The following is a 15343-nucleotide window of genomic DNA, read 5'->3' on the forward strand; positions in this document are numbered from 1 at the left end:
TCACAGGTAATTGGAAGAAGAGGGAACAGCCTTAAGCTGTGACTGGGTAGGTTTAGACTGGACATTAGGAAGAATTTTTTCCCAGCAAGAGTGGTCAGGGATTGGAATGTGCTGGACAGGGAGGTGGTGGAGTCACCAAACCTGGATGTGTTTAAAGGTGGTTTGGATGTGGTGCATGGGGATCTGGTTTATGGGTGAACCTTGTAGAGTGAGGTTTTTGATTGGACTTAGTGATGCTGAGGGTCTTTTCCAATCTAAATGTTTCTGTGATTCTGTGAAAACTGAGCCCAGGATTCAAGATGTGGTCTCCCCAGTGCTGAGTGCATGGGCACAATCACTCCCCTGTTGTTGCTGGCCATACTATTGCTGATGCAGGCCAGCATGCTGTTGGCCTTTTTGGCTACCTGAGCACATGGCTGGCTCATGTCCAATTGTGCCAAGGGAGGTTTAGGTTGGATTTTAGTCAAAAATCTCTTTGCTGAACATTGGGACAGGCTCCCCAAGGAGGTGATGGAGTCACCATCCCTGAAGATGTTCAAGAAATGTGTGGCCATGGCACTTTGGGATGTGATCTAGTGGCCGTGGTGGTGGGTTGATGGTTGGACTGGGTGGTCTTAGAGGTCTTTTCCAACAGAAATGATTCTGTGGCTCTGTGATGGTAAGTCTGGCCCTGCTGTATGTTGTTAGAGTCTCAGCCAAGCTACCCAGGGTTGTCTGCTTTGTCCATTTTGTCTCTAGAGGTCAATCCTTTATGACCAGTTGGTCATCCTTTGCCACACACCAGTGGCTGCAATGCTACAAGTCTCTGTGCTACCAGAGGAAGCCCTGAAAAGAAAAGACCTGAGTGTGATTCTGATCCTGCTTGGTACCAAGGCAGTGTCCTGGGTACAAGATTCTGCTCACGCCAGGATTCAATCATTCATGTTGTGTACATAAGGTGATTAAATTTTCCCCTGAAACCAGGTGGTGAGAAGCCAGTGCCCTGGAATAGCCCTATCCCTCAGATACATGGAGAGAAGTTGCTGTGCTTTGGCAAGCAGCAGAGGCTAATCTTACCCAGGCAAACAAGCTGGGCTGCAGCTGGAGTGCTGTGTTTACACGAGACTGGCTTGGATACACCAACTAATGACCCTCAGCTTTCATGCTGGAGCTGAGGCCATGCTCAACCTTAGCCCCACAGTTCAAAGATGAATTATGTCCTGCTCAGCCTTTGTGCATGTTTTATGCCATAGAAACATAAATGCAATGTCCAAGCTTGGCCCTCCTCTTCCTCAACCAGCCTCTAGCTCAGGAGCCTTGATTTCTTTCCCTCCTTAGCCTCGGAGTTATTTCCCTTGTAGAAGCTGCTGTAGCATTTCTAGGGTGAAGTGCTGGTCTGAAATGGATGAAAGTGTTCAGTCCTGCCCCAGAATGTTTCTCATTGCAGTACAGCACTGGTGAGGGAAGCTGTAAACTTGTCTGCTACTTCCACATGCTTCTCCCAAACAGGTTTTTCAGGCTGGTGGCAGAGTGAAGCCTCTGGGTTTGTTTCCTGATGCACCTTGCTATTTTGGGGCCAGACCAGAAGGGCTGGCCTCTGAGCGGGGCTCACTCTGCCTGGGGGTCAGTCTTGTATCCTATCAGCCTGCAGCACTGCTGGCACCAGAGTGATTGTCCGTGGCTCAACCTGGAGCTTGGCATCAGAAATGAAAATGGGTTTCTGCTCAATGGGTGACTCTGAGTCACCCCAAGAACTTGATGTGTGGCATAAGGACCCCTTCCCTTTGCACCTTTAGCACTGCAAATGGGGAGCAACCATCCCCTGGGATACAGATTCCCTTAGTGCAGGTCCAAGTCCTGCTCTAGTATAACCATGCTCATCCTTTGTGCATGATCTTCCAGCTGCCAGGCAACCTGTTGCCTTCCCATTTTAGTCCCTGTAGGAAGCTCCCAGCAGCCATGGAAATTCATCCCTGTGATGCTGATATGCTTTGAGATGCCTTGAAGCACAATCAAAACCAAGTCCCCCGAATGAGAGCCTAGTTACCTGGAACAAAGAGGACAGCAAGGAGCAATGGCCTGGAATGCATGTGGGCTGAACTCTCAAAAAGCAATCCTGGGCACCAAGCATCTCTGTATGGCCAAGAGCAGTAAATATCCCTAAATCCTTGCTGGAGGAAAAAAGCTCTGGGCATTTCATGGCTCAAATGATGCAGAGATCGGGACCTGAGAGAGACATTACAGAATGTCTGTCCAATTCCCCCACAGCTGACAGCATCTTGGTCTCAGCTCTGGTGGGGCCACACCTTGAGTGTTGTGTCCAGTTTAGGGCACCTCAGTATAAGAGAGATGTGGAGGTGCTGGAGCCAGTGCAGAGGAGGGCAAGGAAGCTGGGGAAGGGCCTGGAGAATAAATCTGATGAAGAGAGACTGAAGGATCTGGGGCTGATTAGTCTGAAGAAGAGGAGGCTGAGGGGAGACCTCATTGCTGTCTACAGCTACCTGAAAGGACCTTGTAGAGAGGCTGGTGCTGGTCTCTTCTCACAGGTAATTAGTGATAGAACAAAAGGGAATGGCCTCAAGCTATGACTGGGTAGGTTTAGACTGGACATTGGGAACAAATTTTTCCCATCAAGAGTGGTCAGGCATTGGAATGTGCTGCCCAGGGAGGTGGTGGAGTCACCAAGCCTGGATGTGTTTAAAGGTGGTTTGGATGTGGTGCTTGGGGATCTGGTTTAGGGGTGAACCTTGTGGAGTAGGGTTCTGGGTTGGACTTGGTGATGTTGAGGGTCTTTTCCAACCTGAATGATTCTGTGATTCTGTGATCTGTGTAGATGCAGCTGTGCTTCCAGGATGTGTTGCAAGTGCCATGTCCACCCCTGTTTTTGGGGTCTCCAGGTGCAAAGCAGGATTAAAAGGTAGGCATGGGTGGATTCCATTGTGTGTTCAGGGTTTCTTTGCCTGAGCATGCTGGCACATGCTTGAAGTGTGCCAGGGCTCCCTGCAGCAGAAGGGCTGCTTGTGAAGGCAGGGAGCATCCCTTGAGCTGCAGCTCTACCCAGGCTCTCCTGGAGGCCAGCAGTGTCAATATCATAGTGGCATTTGCTTGTCCATCACTGTAGTTCAAAAGGTGTTTCTTTTCTACAGCTACAGCTATCATCCATCTTCAGGAAGGGCTGTGCAAGCCTGCCTGGAGAGCAGCTCTGCTGAGCCAAGCTCAAAACAGGTCACAGCAAAAAAAAAAAAAAAGTTTGTGAGTGTTGTTTTTAGGAGGGGAAGGAAGAGGTTGCAGGCCCAACACCTAGGCAGGAGCAGAGGACCTTGTTTCACCCAGGAAATGCCTAGGACTGGTGGTGGTGGTGGTGCCATGTGTGTGAAAATGAGGAAGGGCACCATGGGTGGCTGTCAGCCAGGGGCAGGAAGGTAAGGAGGGTGGGGATGGAGTTGCATGGTGTGATAGCAGGGGACTGTGCTGTCAAAGGTCCTTTGTGGCTCCATGGGTTTGTGCCTGAAGGGCTGCAGCCAGAACATGCCCTGGGGCACTGTCCCCCTATACAGCTCCTCCCACCGACCTGGGGGAAGTTCACCTGGAAGCAGGAGCGAGTGGGGCTCAGCTTTGTCATGCTCAGCTGCTGGCCATGGCACAAGCTGGAAGCCTGGGGTAGCTGCTAACAATGTCCTGCTGCAGTTTGGGTGGCAGAACTAGAGACAGACCAGCTGGGGAAGAGCTTCAGAGCTTAAAGAGCCTGAAATTGCCTTGCTAATGAAATGCCATCAACAGGAGTTATTTTGGTGGGGATGAAGCATGAATATAGCCACTCCTGAGGCTCTGGTTCCACCCCAGGAGACATGGGTCATTGCTATCTGGGGCTGGTGGGAAGTCCTGGGAGATGAACTGATCTCCAGGCTGTATGAGAGAGAGTTGCAGCCTTTACCCTTTGGTCCCAACTTCCCTAGAATGACGCTGAAGAGGAAAGGAGTAGGCTGAAGGCAAGAAAAGGGTTTCTTTTTATTATTGTTTCAAATCAGACTCTTATCCTGACAACAAGGAAGCTTTCTCCCTCAACCCCCTTTATCAGTCATAGGTGGTTTGTTTTGTGCTTTTTCCATGTTAAAACAGAAAGCCCAGCCCTGTACTTAGGGTCAGGGGCCTGGACTGTGCTCACTGAAGATAGCAAAAGTAGTTGTGCTGTTCAGCCTGGAGAGGAGAAGACTTACAGCAGCCTTTCAGTACCTGGAGGGGGCTACAGGACAGCTGGGGAGGGACTTTTTGCAAAGGCTTGTAGTGATAGGATGGGGGCAATGGATTGAAGCTTGAGGAGGGCAGATTTAGACTAGAGATTAGGAAGAAATTCTTTCCAGTGAGGGTGGTGAGACACTGGAACAGGTTGCCCAGGGAGGTCATGGAGGTGCTCAAGGCCAGGCTGGATGATGCCCTGAGCAACCTGATCTGGTGGAAGGTGTCCCTGCCAATGGCAGGGGGTTGGAATCAGATGATCTTGAAGGTCCCTTCCAGCCCCAACCATTCCATGAATCTATGGAAAGAATCATAGTCTAGAATCATAGAATGATGTAAGTTGAAGAAGCCCTTTAAGATCATCCAGTCCAAACATTCTCTATCAAGGCTGGTGCTAAACCATGCTCAACAGCACCACGTCTCTGCAGCTGTGAAACACCTCCAGGGATGGGGATTCAACCACCTCCCTGGGCAGCCCATTTGGGACTTTGAGAACCCTTTCAGTGAAGAAGTTTCTTCTAATCTCCCATCTAATCCTCCCCTGGAAGAGAAGCAGTGGCTGGTGGGCCAAGCCGGCAGAGCCCGAAGAGGTGAACCTCTGCTGACCGCAACAGGCAGCTCACAACAAGAGGCATAACAATGTCAAAGACAATGTTTTGAGAGCCCTGAGGGGTGGGAAGGCAGAGGGAGGAGGGAAGCCACAAAGGAAACATGCACTGAGCCCTCCTTCACTGCCAGAGCTGTAACCACACCGGGTTACCGTGGCAGCGACCATCAGCTTCATCTGATAAAAACAAGCAAGGAAGTCAAGTGTTCGAGAGGCAGAGGAGGTCAGGAGCCAAGCATGAAAATGTCACAGTAGCTTTGCTTTTATTGTCAATGTTGCCTTCTTTATTCTGTACCCAGCCAGCTCAGAGGCCCAGGTATTTCCTGCTCCAGCAGTCCCAGAGGGTGTCCTGCTGCTTAAGCACCTCTCTCGCACACATCCTCCTGACCCGGGTGGCCACAGGCTGCCCTGATGGGAGCCACACCACAGCCCACAGCTCTGCTGCGAGCTGCAGAGGGGGAGCAGCAGCAGCTGGAAGCACTGCTGGGCTCACATCATGGGGATCAAAGCCCAGAGTGGTCACTACCACCCAACAGCCTGCTCCTGTTGTGCTCTGTGCTGGGAGAAGCAGAGCTGGGGTGAGGAGATAGAATCATAGAATGCATCAGGTTGGAAAGGTCCCTTGAAGGTCATCTTGTCCAACCCCCCTGCAATGAGCAGGGAGGGTAGCCTTGTGGAGGAGAGAAGGTCCTGGGAATCCTGGTGGACAACATTATCCATGGGGCAGCAATGTGCCCTTGTGGCCAAGAGGACTGATGGGATCCTGGGGTGCATTAAGAGGAGTGTGTCCAGCAGAGCCAGGGAGGATCCTCCTCCTTCTCTACTCTGCCCTGGTGAGACTTCACCTGGAATATTACACCCAGTTTCGGGCTCCCCAGTTCAAGAGGGACTGGGATGCTGGAGAGAGTCCAACAGAGAGCTACCAGGATGCTGAAGGGACTGGAGCACTGCCCTGTGAGGAGAGGCTGAGAGCCCTGGGGCTGGTTAGTCTGGAGAGGAGAAGACTGAGAGGGGATTTAAGAAATGTCTATAAATATCTGAGGGCTGGGGGTCAAGAGGGAGGGGACAGGCTCTGCTCAATTGCACCCTGTGATAGGACAAGGGGCAGTGGATAGAAACTACAGCACAGGAGGTTCCACCTCAACATGAGGAGGAACTTCTTCACTGTGAGGGTCACAGAGCCCTGGAACAGGCTGCCCAGAGAGGTTGTGGAGTCTCCTTCTCTGGAGACTTTCCAAACCCATCAGGATGCATTCCTGTGTGACCTGTGCTGGATTCTCTGGTCCTGCTCTAGCAGGGGGGTTGGACTTGAGGATCTTCGGAGGTCCCTTCCAACCCCTAACATCCTATGAGCCTGTGATCTCCAACTACATCAGGTCACTCAGGGCTTCCCTCAGGATTGACCTTGAATGTCTCCAGATAGTTCAGGACTGCAGCTTTCTCCATGCAGTGCCAGGGTATGGGAGAAGTGTAGCTGTAGCACTGGGGTTTAAAACTCTTGCCCACAGGTTGTCTTGCAGGAGCATGAGCCAGGTAGGTTACAATCAGCTCAACAAATGTTTGTGAAGCACAAGTCTTCCTGAGCGGTGCCTGACGACTCTTTTCCACTGTGGTTGTTGCCAGTGCTGCGGTTGTCAGCTTCACAGAATCACAGAAGCTTCACAGAATCAACCAGGCTGGAAGAGACCTCCAAGATCCTCAAGACCCAACCCATCACCCAATCCTGACTAATCAACCAGACCATGGCACTGAGTGTCTCATTCAGGCTTTTCTTAAACACCTCCAGGGACCCCAACCTCACCCCCTCCCTGGGCAGCCCATTCCAATCTCTCTGTCTGTGAAGAACTTCTTTCTAAGATCAAGCCTAAACTTCCCCCTGCACAGCTTGAGACTGTGTCCTCTTGTTCTGCTGCTGGTTGCCTGGGAGAAGAGACCAACCCCCACCTGGCTACAGCCTCCCTTCAGGTAGTTGTATAGAGCAATGAGGTCTCCCCTGTTTGCTTGGGATGCTGCCTAGAAGGGTGAGGACCAACCCCTGCTTCAAGGAGAGCTGCAGTGGGATTTCCCCCACTTCAAATGGTGCCTGTTTGGTGGTCAGGGCTGCAACAGGCCTGACATCCACAGGTTGGAGATGAGTTGGCTGAAGTGGGATGGTTGGGCAAGCTGCAGAGGTGGAACTGCTCACCATGCACTTTCAGGTAGGGAATCTCAGCAAGATCCCAGCGTGGTGGGGATTGGAAGGGACCTCTGGAGATTATCCAGCCCTGCTAAAGCAGGGTCACCTAGATAACACATCTAGGTGGGTTTTGAAAGTCTCCAGAGAAGGTGACTCCACAACCTGCCTGGGCCACCTGGTCCAGCACTCTTCCACCCTCAGAGGGAAGAAGGAAACCCTTTCTGGTGTGGTGAGAGGGCATCTGTGTGCATGTGGGACTCACCTGCAGCCCCACTGCCCTCCTGTGCTCTGGCTGTGCCCTCTGCACATCCCTTTCCTTGCCACATCCTACCCACACTGGTGGGTTTCATTGGCTATGCTCCAGCCAGGATGCCCTCCCAGGAGGGGGAGGCAGAGAGGGTTTTAGAGCAGGGTGGTGAATGTAGAGCTGCTCCCAGGAGGGGAGGCTTGACAGGAGGTTATCAGTCCTCACCAGGCTCAGCTGCTCCGTGCTGGGCTTCTTATCCCCTGCACTCAAGGACAAAGGGACTTTGTAGTGTTGGATCTCATGACCTCTCTCTCCATGGGTGCTCAGCTGAGCTGAAAAGGGATTTGCCCAAATCCGCAGCACTCAGGTGCCAAGTCCTTCCTGTTCATTCACAGGGGGCAGGCAAAGGCCATGCTGTACCCACCCCACCCCACTGCACAGCCCAACCATGCTCCTGATGGACTCCCTGGCTGGCCTGGCCCTTCCAGAGCCTTTCTGAGCCATCCAACACATGGTTGCTGCAGTGCTTCACAGATCACATCGTGCCCATGTCCCTTCACTATGCAGCATCCTTTCTAGTTTTTCCCAGTGACAGTCCAAGGGATATCTCCAGGGCTTCCTCCTCTCTCTGCCTTGCTTAGTCTGAGCAGCTGAAGGTCTGTAACCATGACTGACCACTGCAAAATATGATTGGTCACAGGCTGCATGAACTACAATGCTTCAGTGAGGATTTAGTGCTTTATAGGGACTTGATAGTGCACCCTCAGCAAGTCTGCAGAGTGACACCAAGCTGAGTGGTGAGGTTGATGTGCCAGAAGGACAGGATGGCATCCAGAGGGACCTGGACAAGCTGCAGGAGTGGGCCCAGGTGAGCCTCATGAGAGTCAACAAAGCCTAATGCAAGGTCCTGCACCTGGGTCAGGGCAATCCTCCATGTCTGGGGGATGGTGAAATTGAGAGCAGCTCTGCAGAAAAGGACTTGGGGTTGCTGGTGGATGAGAAACTGGACATGAGGCAGCAATGGGCACTTGCAGCCCAGAAGGCCAGTGGCATCCTGGGCTGCATCAAAAGAAGCCTGGCCAGCAGACCCAGAGAGGTGGTTCTGCCACTCTGCTCTGCTCTGGTGAGACCTCATCTGGAGTACTGTGTCCAGCTGTGGGGCTCCCAGCACAAGAGAGACATGGAGTTGCTGGAGCTGGTCTGGAGGAGGGCCACAAAGATGATCAGAGGTCTGAAGCCCCTCTCCTAGGAGGACAAGCTGAGAGAGTTGGGATTGTTCAGCCTGGAGAAGAGAAGGCTCTGGGGACACCTGATAGCAGCCTTCCAGTACCTGAAGGGGGCTTCCAGGTAAGCTGGAGAAGAACTTTTTTATAGGGGCAAGGAGTGATAGGACAAGGGACAATGGTTTTAAACTAGAGCAGGGTAGATTTAGATTGGACATTAGGAAGCTCTCTACTATGAGGGTTCTAGAACACTGCCACAGGTTGCTCAGAGAGGTGGTGGAGGCCCCATCCTTGGAGGTATTGAAGGTCAGGCTTGATGTGGCTCTGAGCAACCTGCTCTAGTTGGGGATGTCTCTGCTTATTGGAGGGAGGTTGGACTAGATGAGCTTTAAAGGTCCCTTCCAACCCAGTGCATGATTCTATGACTTGCCATCAGTGATTCCAATACCTTTCTCTTCCCACAAACCTCAGACATTTGTCTATGGGGGAGGTTCCTGGTGTGATGAAACTGCAGTTTTAAGGAAGTGTGATCAGAAGAAATCTCCAGTGCCACTGCTGTTGGGAGAGATGATTTATTTGGCTGAATTTCACCCTGGGATCCACCAAAACTCTCCTAGTGACAGACCCTGGGATGCCACCTCCCATCCTGGTAATGGGCTGCTCATGCTGAGCTGCCTCCATCAAAATGCAAACCTGGGTGTCAAGCCTGAGAGAGTTGTTTAATCTCCCCTTGTACTCCAGAGAAGGAGGCCAGCACCTCCAGAAGGTGATTCATTTTAACAGCCTCTCTGGAAAGAATTACTTCATGGAGGTCCTTTGGCTATTACCTGCAAGAACTATGTAGATTTTACGCCTCACTGCCTGGTAGCTGAAGATACCATTTCACAACAGGGTGAACAAAAAATAACCACTGAGGAATGGGAAGAATGAGGAAAACAGGTCAAGAGTGTGCAATGGAGGTGGAAGGAGAGATTGCAGGGACAAGCTTGTGCCACCTGCCATGCTGCTTGAGCTGCTTTAACTCAAGAGAGGAGGTGAGGGAAGAAGACAGAACCAGCCTCTGCCTCCCAGCCAGCTCCAGTCCAGGAACACTTTCATTCCCACTCACAGCTGCCCAGCCTGTGGACATCCCACTGATTTCAATCATGCTGAAAGCCAGGCACATGCTGGAGATGCTACCTGGTGTAGGTGAGAGTTTTCCTGAAGTGTGACTACAGAGCACAGGGCTCCCCTTAGGCTGGAAAATGCGGTTCGAAAAGCATCACTCCCCCTTGGGTTTGCAGATTGTAGGGGGCCTGCCAGAAAGCTGGGGAGGGACTTTTTACAAGGGCTTGGGGTGATAGGATGAGAAGAAATGGATTGAAGCTGGAAAAGGAGAGATTTAAGGTGGGTATTAGGAAGAAATTCCTTACAGTGAGGGTGGTGAGACACTGGAACAGGTTGCCCAGGGAGGTGGTTGAGGCTCCATCCTTGGAGATACTCAAGGTGAGACTTGATGAGGTCCTGGGCAACCTGATCTAGTTGAGGATGTCTCTGCTGACTGCAGGGAGGTTGGACTGGATGAGCTTTGGAGGTCCCTTCTGGCCCGGACCACTGTATGACTCTGTATTTCCTCAGTGTTTTTCTGTTCCCTCACATGCCACTCCAGGTCCTACCAACAGTGCCTCACTGGGGCAGGTTGACTGGACAGATTTCAAGGGGATACTGATCTTTCAACCTCCTTTGGCAGGGTCCTGCAACCATTCCATCCCCTCAGGGAAGAAAGTATGGAGCCCACCAGCATGCTAGAAAATATCTCAGCTTCCCCTGTCCCCTCATGAAAAGCAGGCTTTGAAACCTTTTGGAGGCTGAACACTTATGAGCTAGCAAACTGCCATTCCCCCTCCATCTGGTTGGAAATGCAGCAGTGTGTGGCAATGCACAGGTAGTAAAATGCTTTGTGAGCAGAGGAGATGAAAGCCTCTGTGAAAGCAGGGCAGGAGAAGCCAGGAGGGCATTTGCACTTTGCATCTGTGAGTGCCTGCCCACCTGCAGCTAGTGAGGGAAGGGAGAAAATGCTGCCTCTCAAGTTTTATTTCATGTCTTACCTGCTATGATCAGAGGGCTGGAGCACCCCTCCTCTGAGGACAGGCTGAGAGAGTTGGGGCTGTTCAGCCTGGAGAGGAGAAGGCTCCAAGGAGACCTTAGTGCAGCCTTCCAGTACCTGAATGGGGCCTCCAGGAAAGCTGGGGAGGGACTTTTGATAAGGCCTTGCATTTATAGGATGAGGGGCAGTGGTTTGGAACTAGAGAAGAGTAGGTTTAGATTGGGCATTAGGAAGAAGTTCTTTACTCTGAGGGTGGTGAAACACTGGGATGGGTTGCCCAGAGAAGCTGCAGATGCATGCCCCTTCCCTGGAGGTATTCAAGAGCAGGCTGGATGAGGCTTTGAGCAGCCAGGTCTAGTGGAAGGTGTCCCTGCCCATGGCAGGGGGGTTGGAACTGGATGATCTCTAAGATCCCTTCCAACTCAAGCCACTCTATGATTCTGTGATTTACCATGCTATATAAGGACCCAATCTGGAGCTAATTCAGTGTTCAAGTGCTTCAAATGAATAATAGAATAATAGAATTGTTTTGGATGGAAAAAATCTCCAAGATCATCAAGTCCAACCACCAACCTATTTTCTAAGTGGCAAAAGGAGCAGGGGTCTTCTTAGTTAAAATCTGGTTATACAAGCAAGCATGTGTAAAAGCAAATTACAGCAGAATCACAGAACTGTTAGGATTGGAAGGGACCTCAAGGATCATCCAGTTCCAACCCCCCTGCCATGGGCAGGGACACCTCACACCAGAGCAGGTTGCTCACAGCCACATCCAGCCTGGCCTTCAAAACCTCCAGGGATGAGGCTTCCACCACCTCCCTGGGCAACCTGTGCCAGTGTCTCACCACCCTCATGGGGAAGAATTTCTTCCCAACATCCAATCTGAGTCAACCCATTTCTAGTTTTGGGCTTGCAGGTTTAGGACCTTTTCCTCACTTGGCTGCCTGGATCCTCTGGACAAAAGCAAGCCTTGGGCAGTGACTGCCAAAGCTTTGCCTGTAGCCAAAAGGCAGTGGAGGACTGGCAGGGGGGCAGGTTACAGAGAGGAGCTGATAACAAGCTGACTTTGCTAATTACTGCTTTTAAAGTCCAAAGGCACTGGAAAAAATGAGCAAAGTCCCACTCTGCCCAGTGAGGAGAAGGAGAAAGCATGCTGGAATGTCTGAGTCACTGCTCTGAGCACTCCTAATTACACACAGAGAGATTTTGTGTCCTGCCTTCTGTGTTACACACGTGGAGGGATGCTTGGGGAAGCCTGGTGCCTATCATTACCTGTGGTGTTTACCAAGGAGGTGTGAGGCTGGGGCAGATGACCCAGTGGGCTGTAGTTAGGAGGTTTGCTGTTGTTGTTGAGTTTTGGGGTTTTTTTTTTTGCCTTTCTTTTGTTGGTGATTTTCTTTTGTGGGTGGTTGGAGGCTGGGGCAGATGATCCAGTGGGCTGTTGTTAAAGGGTTTGTTGTTTTGCTTGTAAACCCAGTCTCATTTGCTTTCAACTGGGCTGGGCTGGGCTGGCAAACTCAATGTTGGGGGGAATTTTCAACCCACCACAAGCATCTGTATCAAAGGTTTGGATGAGGGGGTGGAGGGCAGCCTCAGTAAGTTTGCAGACCACACCAAGCTGGGTGGGTGTGACAATCTGCTGGAGGGCAGGAAGGCTCTGCAGAGAGAGCTGGACAGGCTGAATTGGTGGGCTGAGGCCAATGGTATGAGATGAAGCAAGATCAGGTGATGAGTGCTGCACTTGGGCCACAATGACCTCATGCAATGCTCCAGGCTTGGGGAAGAGTGGCTGAAGAGCTGCTCGCTGGAGAAGGACCTTGGGCTGTTGATGGATGGCAGGCAGAATATCAGCCAGTGTGTGCTCAGTTGGGCCAAGAAGGCCAACAGCATCCTGGCTTGCACCAGGAACAGTGTGGTCAGCAGGTCTGGAGATGTAATTGTCCACCTCTACTCAGCACTGGTGTGATTGTCCACCTCTACTCAGAACAGGTGTGATTGTCCACCTCTACTCAGCACTGGTGTGATTGTCCACCTCTACTCAGCACAGGTGTGATTGTCCACCTCTACTCAGCACGGGTGTGATTGTCCACCTCTCCTCAGCACGGGTGTGATTGTCCACCTCTCCTCAGCACTGGTGTGATTGTCCACCTCTACTCAGAACAGGTGTGATTGTCCACCTCTACTCAGCACTGGTGTGATTGTCCACCTCTCCTCAGCACGGGTGTGATTGTCCACCTCTACTCAGCACTGGTGTGATTGTCCACCTCTACTCAGCACTGGTGTGATTGTCCACCTCTACTCAGCACGGGTGTGATTGTCCACCTCTCCTCAGCACGGGTGTGATTGTCCACCTCTCCTCAGCACGGGTGTGATTGTCCACCTCTCCTCAGCACAGGTGTGATTGTCCACCTCTACTCAGCACTGGTGTGATTGTCCACCTCTACTCAGCACGGTGTGATTGTCCACCTCTACTCAGCACGGGTGTGATTGTCCACCTCTACTCAGCACTGGTGTGATTGTCCACCTCTACTCAGCACGGGTGTGATTGTCCACCTCTACTCAGCACTGGTGTGATTGTCCACCTCTACTCAGCACGGTGTGATTGTCCACCTCTACTCAGAACGGTGTGATTGTCCACCTCTACTCAGCACTGGTGTGATTGTCCACCTCTACTCAGAACAGGTGTGATTGTCCACCTCTACTCAGCACTGGTGTGATTGTCCACCTCTACTCAGCACGGGTGTGATTGTCCACCTCTACTCAGCACTGGTGTAATTGTCCACCTCTACTCAGCACGGGTGTGATTGTCCACCTCTACTCAGAACAGGTGTGATTGTCCACCTCTACTCAGCACGGGTGTGATTGTCCACCTCTACTCAGCACGGGTGTGATTGTCCACCTCTACTCAGCACTGGTGTGATTGTCCACCTCTACTCAGCACAGGTGTGATTGTCCACCTCTACTCAGCACGGGTGTGATTGTCCACCTCTCCTCAGCACGGGTGTGATTGTCCACCTCTCCTCAGCACGGTGTGATTGTCCACCTCTACTCAGCACTGGTGTGATTGTCCACCTCTACTCAGCACGGTGTGATTGTCCACCTCTACTCAGCACTGGTGTGATTGTCCACCTCTACTCAGCACAGGTGTGATTGTCCACCTCTACTCAGCACTGGTGTGATTGTCCACCTCTACTCAGCACGGGTGTGATTGTCCACCTCTCCTCAGCACTGGTGTGATTGTCCACCTCTACTCAGAACAGGTGTGATTGTCCACCTCTACTCAGCACGGGTGTGATTGTCCACCTCTACTCAGCACGGGTGTGATTGTCCACCTCTCCTCAGCACTGGTGTGATTGTCCACCTCTACTCAGCACTGGTGTGATTGTCCACCTCTACTCAGCACTGGTGTGATTGTCCACCTCTACTCAGAACAGGTGTGATTGTCCACCTCTACTCAGCACTGGTGTAATTGTCCACCTCTACTCAGCACTGGTGTGATTGTCCACCTCTCCTCAGCACGGGTGTGATTGTCCACCTCTCCTCAGCACGGGTGTGATTGTCCACCTCTCCTCAGCACTGGTGTGATTGTCCACCTCTACTCAGCACTGGTGTGATTGTCCACCTCTACTCAGCACGGTGTGATTGTCCACCTCTACTCAGCACAGGTGTGATTGTCCACCTCTACTCAGCACGGGTGTGATTGTCCACCTCTACTCAGCACTGGTGTGATTGTCCACCTCTACTCAACACTGGTGTGATTGTCCACCTCTACTCAGCACGGGTGTGATTGTCCAACTCTACTCAGCACAGGTGTGATTGTCCACCTCTACTCAGCACGGGTGTGATTGTCCACCTCTACTCAGCACTGGTGTGATTGTCCACCTCTACTCAGCACTGGTGTGATTGTCCACCTCTACTCAGCACGGGTGTGATTGTCCACCTCTACTCAGCACAGGTGTGATTGTCCACCTCTACTCAGCACTGGTGTGATTGTCCACCTCTACTCAGCACGGGTGTGATTGTCCACCTCTACTCAGCACTGGTGTGATTGTCCACCTCTACTCAGCACTGGTGTGATTGTCCACCTCTACTCAGCACGGGTGTGATTGTCCACCTCTACTCAGCACTGGTGTGATTGTCCACCTCTACTCAGCACGGGTGTGATTGTCCACCTCTACTCAGCACTGGTGTGATTGTCCACCTCTACTCAGCACGGGTGTGATTGTCCACCTCTACTCAGCACTGGTGTGATTGTCCAACTCTACTCAGCACTGGTGTGATTGTCCACCTCTACTCAGCACTGGTGTGATTGTCCACCTCTACTCAGCACTGGTGTGATTGTCCACCTCTACTCAGCACTGGTGTGATTGTCCACCTCTACTCAGCACGGGTGTGATTGTCCACCTCTACTCAGCACTGGTGTGATTGTCCACCTCTACTCAGCACGGGTGTGATTGTCCACCTCTACTCAGCACGGTGTGATTGTCCACCTCTACTCAGCACTGGTGTGATTGTCCACCTCTACTCAGCACGGGTGTGATTGTCCACCTCTACTCAGCACGGGTGTGATTGTCCACCTCTACTCAGCACGGGTGTGATTGTCCACCTCTACTCAGCACGGTGTGATTGTCCACCTCTACTCAGCACTGGTGTGATTGTCCACCTCTACTCAGCACGGGTGTGATTGTCCACCTCTACTCAGCACTGGTGTGATTGTCCACCTCTACTCAGCACGGTGTGATTGTCCACCTCTACTCAGCACGGGTGTGATTGTCCACCTCTACTCAGCACT

The sequence above is a fragment of the Indicator indicator genome, chromosome 2, assembly GCF_027791375.1.
Source record: "Indicator indicator isolate 239-I01 chromosome 2, UM_Iind_1.1, whole genome shotgun sequence".
Taxonomy (NCBI): Eukaryota; Metazoa; Chordata; class Aves; order Piciformes; family Indicatoridae; genus Indicator; species Indicator indicator.